Below are 9,567 nucleotides of genomic sequence, written 5' to 3'. Positions count from 1 at the left end.
GCTGCCAGGGGCAATTCCCAAGCCCACAGAACTCTTTTTGCTGAAGTCACTGCAATTTTTGTTTATATTTGGGGTTTTCAATGCAAGCAAGGCCATGGCCTTATACTTTATCACTGTAAAGCAACAATGATTTAAATTTAAATCTGCAGAGCTGTGGCATGGAGGAAAAATAGCAGCATCTCTGTCAGCCATGCTAAGTCAGCCTCGCAGACCAGCATGTGGCCTTAGTGCTTCCACCACTCCATGGAGTAGCTGGGACCTCTGCAACTTCACTCCTAGAAGAATCAACCCGGTGCCAAGTGCTGGAGCTGGTTTGCATCCTGTCAGTGGACACACCAATTTGCAATTGGCAAGTACTGTGGGAGGGCCAACACGTGTTGTGACTGACAGCATCTCTTCCCAGCAATGTTGGTTTAGAGCAGAAAGGTAACATTTAGCTATTGTCTTCCTTAGAAAGCTGTGCTCAACCCGATTACTGTGTACATTAAGGCGGCAGAGAGAACGTGGAACAAAGCCATCGTCCCTCAGTAACCACCAGATTCTCTCTGAGGGCTGTATTCTCTATCATCCACAAGGCATATGGTGGAACCTTTGTTCTCACATCTGGCTCTCTTCCACCGGGGAGCAGAGGGTGTTCCCACACCATGCCAGTATGCAACCAGATAAAGATATCCTTCATGCTGGCCATGAGCGCAACGTGTCTGCTGTAAAACTAGGCTGCAGCAGCCATGTGCAGCCTTCAGCCCAAGTACAACCAACACTGTGGCATCTCCTTTACATAGGAGCCAGACGTCCCACTTCAGTGCTCTCCCTAATGCCTTTCTCAGCATAGGTGGCTGTAGTTCAAGCCCCCCAAAATAGGGACTGTTCCACTTTTGGGCATATTTACACTTTTCCCTAACAAAATGGGGAAGAACTGTTTTTTTTAAAAAAAATAAATTTAAAATTGCGCTTAGTTCTTTGCTAACATTGTAAAATTTGTCAAATGTTCTTCCCTCCAACATAACACACATTGTGTGATGTGGATGTATCCAAGGAGAGAAAACGAGAGATGAGGGTCATTGCAGCCATTTTTCAGAGGAGAAACAGGCAGGCTTCTTCCACCCTAACTCTAGTGGTTGTAGAACACCTTGCCCAGACTTCTTCTGCCATCAGTAGAGGCACTTTGAGAATGTGATTCCCCTCATCCCACCTTCCTTTAGCAACAGCATGAGATTTCCAATGTGACCAAGACAGTTCTCATCCAGCAACATTTCTGCCCCAAGGACTTGTTCCTGTCACACAAAGACCTGGAGAAGCAGCTGGAAGAAAAACCAGGGCAGCTCCCCATCTTCTTCCTTGTGGACAAAGCAACATTTTGATGGAAAGAAGGGAAAGGGTGCAATTGTCTCAGCTCAACCATAGGTACCAGCCTGAAGGCCATCAGGCTTCTGTTAATGACTGCAGTCTGGACTTTTGGGTAGCTATGGATGGCATGTTACCTCTGGGCCATATTGGGTGACTAATTCCTGCAAAGAAGGCAGTGTGAGTCTTAGTGCACTGTTTTACATAATAGCTCTACTGATCCTGTTTTCTTATAAAAGGAAACCCTTACTTATGGGAGCAAAATTACTTTTTCAAGTAGAAATAAAATACCGGAAGCTTCTGAAATCAAACTGGAGAAAAACATCCCCCCTTATTTTTTTAAACCACATTGTTTTGCTTTTTTAATAGATGTTTGGAAATGTTCTGTTTCTAGAGTGAACATTCATATGAATCTGTTACCGGAAACAAATGTCACAGAAAATCTACCACAGGATTAGAGAAGTCAGGAAAAGGGAAATCAGTCAAGTCAATATTGATAGGGACAAATCTCTGTTTAGTTTAATGTCCCACAAAGAAGGGGAAGGGAGGAGGGAGTGCCAGGGAGGTGCATAGAGAGGGAGCCTTTCTGCATGCAGTGTTTTCTGTTATGGGTAAGGATTTCCAGGATTAATGTACCCATCCTGGTTCCTAGAAGGGGAAGAAAGAAAAAAAAGCAAAGTGATCCATAAACATCTCACAAACACTTTGAAAGATAATCACCCACTGGAGTCATGTGCTGTGTGTCTTTGGATGTATAAGTAACCTCAGCCACCTAATTGTCTTGTAAATGTCCTCTTTTCCGTGTGTCCTGGGCCTAGGAAGAGGAATACCAGAAGGAACCTCATACACCAGAGCAGGACAAGCCTTAAGGCTGCAGGACTGCTCCTGACTCGCACTAGTGGGATGAGATGAGCACTGGGCACTGCACTTAAGTCTACAACATCAGTATTATACATATTGTGTGTGTGTGCTCTGCTTTTCACACTCTCTCTGTAAACTGAGTCAAGCACATGTGCGCTCTATTCAACAGAGACTAATTTTTTTTTCCCTTCTACAGTTCAGGCCTGAGGTCACCTACAATATGAGACAATGCCAGTACAATATTTCTTTGTATCAGACTTGCCAGAACACCACAACTCTCCACTGTATTAAAAAAAAAATAAAGAAACCACAAGGAATTTTTATTCTCTACAACCCCAATCAGAAGTCATAAGAAGCTGCCAAATTATATGATAGAAACTCCTACACGCAGAACCCAGTAGAGTTGTAAACTGAACTTCTGTAGCTTTTTAATTGTAAATCCAGATGCTTTTATCCACAATTCTTTTCAATGACCTTTCACTTGAAAGTCAATTTGTCAGTCTACTTACAGTGTCTGAAGAAATCATCAAAGCTACAACACCAAGTCATTCTGAAGATGTTGTTCCCTGCACAACTGCAGAACTGCTACACTTGTTTCCGGAGCCGGAGTACTCATACCTTGCTCCTGTCTGCAGGACTTGAACATGCTCCTCACTATAGTCAACAGCAGCAGCCTGGAGCCTTGCCCTTTCTAACCTAAAGAGAGGAAGAAGAAGGGAAGGAAAATTGCTAGGAAGTGCAAAATCAAAGCTATTTCTAGTCATTACACCCCACCTCCATCCAGGGAATATCCTTGGATAAATCTTGTCCTTAGTGCAGGTGAGTAACTTAGGTAACTCTGAAGGCAAACACAGCTTGGATGCAATGGAAACTGTTAAATAACTTTCATACTCCTACAACACAGGTGAATTTGGCCTCTGTCTGCAATGATGGGTGCAGAGCACAGTGCTGGGCTTGGTCCCGCAGCTGAGTATTGACTCTGAATTCTCCAGCCAGGTGGGTGCAGTAGTACAAGGGACAGTCATGTCTGCACACAGATGCAATCGCTGCAGCACTCTCTGGCAGAAAAACCGCAGAAAGATCCATTTGGAAAAAGAATCCAAGAGCTCAGATATGATCCCTCCACCTCTCGGGCCTCAAAAACAGTCTTGAGAATTTCCGAAGTTCAGTCTCAGTTGTATTTCTGGTGCTTTCTAAGTCTGGATGAGCCAGAAATATGTGAAAGCAATATTTGGTGAGGGCTGGATACTCTTGTTTGTTTTTGTGGCCAATACAGGACCTGCCAAACTGTGAGGATATGAAAAAGAACAAGGAAAGCATACTGTGGGAGGGTGTTTTAATGTGCAGCTTCTAATATGGAGGAAATTTTCATTCAAGTTTTGAGAAAAAGCTTCTGGCTGGTTCTAATTATCACCTACCAGTTGATTCCATCAATCCTGAGGGTGGTTACGCTCCCAAGTGCTGATTAATTTTACTGTTATTAATTCCAATTTATTTTAAGTGCTGACAATGTAATCAGCCCGATGAAGAAAACAGAACTCAAACTCCTGCACTGCTGAGGTCACAGGCTACAGGATAGGAATCTGCAAACAGATAATCTGTATGGGCTTGAAGAAAGAGCCTATATTTTAGGAGGGTATTTCCCTCTTCCCCTTTTTAGCTCACAATGGGGAGGAAAAAAAACACATATAACTGGTGGGAGCTGCTGTTTACAAGTTGTGAAGAGAGAGGAGAACTCAGGGCCAGGGAGAAAGGAGGAGGAGGCTTAAAGAGCATGCAGAACTGGCTGGCAATCTCCAAATGAAGAAGATCAGGAGAGAGAATAAAAAATTAGAGGATCAGCTAGTGCAGAGCTGTGCATGGTGAGGGCTGCAAGGGCCATGCGTTTCTGGTTGGGAGGAACGCAACAGTTGACATTTTGAAAATACAATCTCTGTGTCTTTGGACTGACTAATTCTCCAGTCATTAATGAAAATACTTAAAACTGTATGGGAAAAAGGCCAGCAAAGATGACAGTTATCCCCAGTCAGGATAGGGCCGAACCTTCCCTTCTGCTATAATCCAATCCTTATATGGAATAGAATGAAAAACTTTTCAGGTTTGGAAAAGAAAAACCGTGTGAGTTTTGAAGCAGAAATATAGGAGTATCGTGAGGAAATCTGTTCTGTTACTGGCTCAGTCAAAAACAAGCAGTGTTGGAAAGCTCATGAGAGAGTCTGTGTTTGTGTGATTCTAGTCTGATTTCTACAAGAAAAAGGGGCTAAAAGTTTATCCAAAGTTTAACCAGTATCTGAACTTTCCAATGCTGAGCTGAACCTCTAACCCAAATCACTCCTCCAAATGTGCTGCTATTTAGATCCTCTTTTTCAGTTAACCCACTTCATGCTGTTATTAGATCATCTTCACCCTGTCTGTTCTTGCTTACTAATATGCATTTTCAGAATTAATATTCCTACTATGGGGATGCAGAAATTGAGGCTAAAGTCATCATGAAAGACATTAAACCGTGTTCTCCTCCCACTTGTTTTCCTTGTACTCTTTCCACTTGGCGCTTTGGCATGCACATTAAGCCATTTTATATGTCCTTTACACTCAGGTACATGGCTCAGCAGGAGAGATGTGGGCTGGATGGTGGCAGTCACCCAGGCTGCAGCTTTCCCTGACAGACCATTGACCTGCCCGCTGTGTGGTGCTTCCCTGCTTTGCTGGTGGGTGCCTTAGCCTTTTAACTGCCCAGCTATGGGGGTGAGGGTGGGGTACATGACATGACACACAACTATGCGTGCCTCTGCCTTTCCAAGAAAAGTTTGGCATGAGAAAGTTATGGCCTATGGTGTCATTGCAGTACGAGCAAACATGCAAGGAAATGTGTCGGAGTCTAAATATGAGGGGAAGTGTGAGATCCCAGGGACAGAATGGGATGGAGAGATTGCTGCTTCTACCTCAGAGGGGCTCTGTTGACACCCATAGGTCCTGCTAGGGTTTTCTCTGTTATCTGTACATCACCAGTGTAAGGAGAGCACTACTTGCCATCCCTTGCATGTCTCAGTGCAGATGTAGTTTGAAATAGCAGAATCATGTTTCAAATCAGGCAAGCCAGTCTAAAAAGCAAAGTCAGTTCTCTGACAGCCATAAGGGCTTTAGGCAGCAGTTGTATCTGCTGAGGTGCTGCTTCTTCACAGCCCTGATCCACGCAGTCTGTAGCAAAAATGTTTTTGGGTTCCACATAGCCATGAGATTAAAAGCCTATCTTCAAAATTATTTAAGCTCTGAGGAAGTAAAACCTGAAAAGTGAACTCTGAGGCTGTGTAAATTTAAGATCCCAAACTCACCTCAGAATTTAATCCCTAGACCTAACCTGTAGATTGATGATTGTTGTCTTAAAAGCACAGATGATATGGAATTTAGTCAGTCAGATACTGGAAAGGTATCCCCTTATAAAAGAACTCAGATTCCCCCAGGCATTTGGGCTTTCCAAGTTGACTTTTCTGTTTTAATAGCAAGAAGAGATTCAACTTACAGAGAGACACCACTTCTCTTCTGTCAAATACTGCACATTCCAGAGTGCTTGCTCATGCTACATCCTTCCCTACGGAGCTGCTGCCTAACTTTCCCAAAGCCGATATTAATATCACAGACCATTATAATACAGTTATTTTCATGGAAGCCTGGGAGGAAGTCACGTGTCATTAATTGGTCCCTGGTGCCCATAAGGTCTCCATTTAGTTTGTTGTTTTTATTCGCTTAAGCAGCAATGAAGTGAAAAGCTAAGGAAGTAGCAGTGATTGTCTTAAATTAGTATTTTTTTAGTACCTGTCTTGTTAATGAATAATTGTTCCTCTTAATTGGATGGACATGTTTATTAGGCAGTGTGAAGACACATGCACACACATTCTCCACCAGCCAAACTGAGATTTCACACCGTCTCCACACCTGCAGGGGCTGGGTCCTGGTGAGAGTGTACTGTGTCTAATGCCCATGGGTCAGGCATCATTCCAGCTCCGTGTCAGGATGGAGCATGGTGTGATGGCAGTACAGTCATCTTCCTTTGCCTGTATGCTTTGCTGAGAAACTCAAAACAGTAGCAACACAGTCTCTCTCTCTTTCTCCCTCCTCCTCCCCCTCCCCCCACCCCCCCACCCCCACACACACACACAAGACCACCAGAAAGGTCTTTCTTGCCAAATACTTCTGTTCCTGTCACCTGCCAGTTCAAAGCAAATACAGTTCTTCCACTGGTGCTGCCTCCTAGTAACCATATGTGCCCGATTTTGAGACAGCTAGAGCCGAGAGTGTCAAACGGGCCTGGTTATAAACTTGTCAGTGCATGTGCGTGTGTGCACACTGGGAAACAGGGCTCTCTGTGTCTGGCTACGTGCAATATCAGTGCAGCAGAGAGGCCAGGAAGAGCACAATCCTGCAGGCAAAGGATGGTGCTGAGCCCAAAGAGCTGCATTCTCACTGACAACATGTAACTTCTACCAGAATTAGCCAACTCCCTTAATACTGATGTTTCATTATTTGCAGTGCTCTAAGGATGTGTTTATAGTGCTTTTGGTAGAGCTGGTGAAAAAAAGAACCATTCCCATCAAACTTCTTTTTTTCAACAGAAAATGGTATGTTAACATTTTTTGTTGTTGTTACAGTATTGACTTTGTGCCAATTTTATTTAAGTTTCCACTGAAGAGCTGAAAATCCTCAAAACCGAAAGGTTATGGCTGAAAACAGCACCAATACAATTCAGAAATGCTACTGTGGTACCTCACAGGAATAGTAATTTGGCTGCCTCATTCTTCTCAAGGATTTAGAATCTCCAGCTAAACACCGGCTCCCAAGATGCATCATCTCAGGGAGGACTGCCAGGATGCACCATGGCATCCTTCCTTCAGGAAAGGAAACGTGTGCAGGTTAGGAGGAATGCAGCCAGCTGGGAATGTGCTCAAGCAGACATTGACACAAAAGGATACCAAAGGCAACTAATCCCCACAAGGTGTCATAGCAGCATTTCCTAATTTAAACTTCCCCCACCCTCCCGCCCCCCTCCCTACCCAAGGTTTTCAAGTTTGGAGGTATTTTTGTTGAAAACCCAGGTTTTCAAACATCTATGAGAAATAAAACATTTCTCTACAATTTTGTATGGAAAAATGGTATTTGTGTATTTTTTAGTATTTGCCTGTTTTTGTGCCTCCATTTCTTAACCTACAATCACTGTGGGGAGAGTTAAAGACTGCATCCCTCTAACCCACTGAATTCAAAAGCTCTCCTGATATTATACTGAGACTGACGTTATGGGGCGTATAGTGCTGGACGCTTTATCAACAGCACATAACCTTTGCCACCTTCACTTCTGCTGATTCCAAAGCTCTCCTGTTCCCAATATCTTCAGCTTGTCTTTTGCCCATCAGAAAAAGGCTTTAGTCTCATCCTTGGCAAAGCTTCTGTGCTATGATTGTCACTTATCAATACTGAAAAAAAAAATCTTAGCCGCATCAAGAACTGAGTGGAAGTGTTTCAGCAGGTTGACACTTCATCAGGTAACACTATTGAATAGTACCTGGGCCTCTGAAAGTTGCATGCCTCAGTCTTCCTGCCTTCTCCCAAAGCACTGCAAGCTGGGTGACCAAAGAACCTATTAGAAGCAAAAAAGGCCTTACAAAAGAAAAGGCTGAGGTTTTTATCTGAAATCAGCCATTTTGGTCCAATTCCATTCTGTAAAGAACTGAAAGGCTTTTTTGTTTTTATTCCAAAGTCGAATGAAAACAATTTTTGAACTTCAACAGTTGTTGCAAAATGGAATTGTCATCTTGTGGACAGCACCACTGAGCATATAGTGTTACTGTCAAATAAATCTTGTTTAATATCAGAATGAATAGCATTGCCCTGATCGCATTCTTCGGTGTATATTTAACTCACTCAAGCCCTATCTTTTCTCATCTAAATAGACCTTTCAGACAACCTAGGAGCTGTGCTGCAAATTTGAGTCCATTTTGCTGTGCAACATATTTTGCTATGTAAGCTATCCATTTTGCTATGGCATTTGCTTCATTTCACAAGGACCATCACAACAGGAAAAAGTCTGTTTGCTTTCTCCTTCTTGGAGTATTAGACATCTTGCAAAAAAAGCTTCTTTGTAACTATAAGAAGTTATGGTTCAGTTTTGTTCTTCCAAGTATTTTGCCAAACTGAAGAAATACTGTTGATTTTTTCTAAGAGACTTAGTCACATCAAAGCAACCCTGCAATGTGAGTTTGCTTTTAGATATTTGCTAATGAAAGATCCCTAGACAGCCAACCACGACTGGCCAACTGAGGCAATTTTTGCCTTCACTTCTGCAAATTTCTTACCAATTCAAGATTCCTTGTAGGTCTCAAATCTAAGAAAAAAAATATTTTAACATATTTGAACTCATGACGTGCTTGAGCAGTGCAACCACTTGAGGTATAACTACATCCATTACACCCAAGGGGAGATGAGGTTCAGGGATGTGAAAACGCACATCCTCGAGTATTTTGGTGTAGAGGTCCTTAATGTCAAACCAAGTCTGAGAAGCTGGACCAAAAGAGGTCCTGAGAGTTACTCAGAAAATTTGGAGCAAAATAAAGAAGTGACCTGGGGTTTCTTAACACCCAGCTCAAGTGAGGCCAGCTGTCAAGGAAACTCTGAGGTTGAAGCACTACAAAGCCCCTGCATTTCTTTATTTTTAAAAGAGATACAGGATAATTGTTCTGCAGTTTGTTTGCATTCAGTTTTATTTTAAAACTGGTTTTGTTCTTTCTGAAATTGGAACTGCATGTATACAGAATCACAAGGTTGGAAAAGACCTTTAAGATCATCAAGTCCAAACTGATCAGGCTAGGTCATTCCAGCTCCCTCTCTCTCAATGTCTCCTTCTGTACAGTGAGAATGATGAAACTTGTATAAAAACTTTGAGTACCTATAGACATAAAGAGTCAAATTTTACTTGGCACATCTCAGTATAAGTTGCATTTTTTATCTTTGTGTCCCATTTTGTGTTAAAAGGTACAGGACAATTGGTACTCAAACTAGCATCATACTTTGGAGGGCTGCATCTTCGTCTGATATTAGCAGGCATAGCTCCATCCCTGAAGCTGTACCAATTAACCAGCAGAAGACCTACAGGCTGTAGCCAAGGAGCAACGGCAGTCAGAGCCCTTCCCAGCATTTTATGCTGACTGGAGCTCCTTTTGTCCAACACTTGACAAGGGTCTCAAACTAAATAAGAGACTAGAGGCCAAAGGGCAAAAGAATAATACTAATTCACAAACAACCTCATAAAACTATTCTTGTTGGCCCTTTAAAACGTTTTAACTGTCTGCCAAAATAACTACACATGTATGAGGT

The sequence above is a fragment of the Gallinula chloropus genome (genome assembly GCF_964237585.1).
Source record: "Gallinula chloropus genome assembly, chromosome: 3".
In the NCBI taxonomy this organism is placed as follows: Eukaryota; Metazoa; Chordata; class Aves; order Gruiformes; family Rallidae; genus Gallinula; species Gallinula chloropus.
This window is presented reverse-complemented; position numbering follows the sequence as displayed.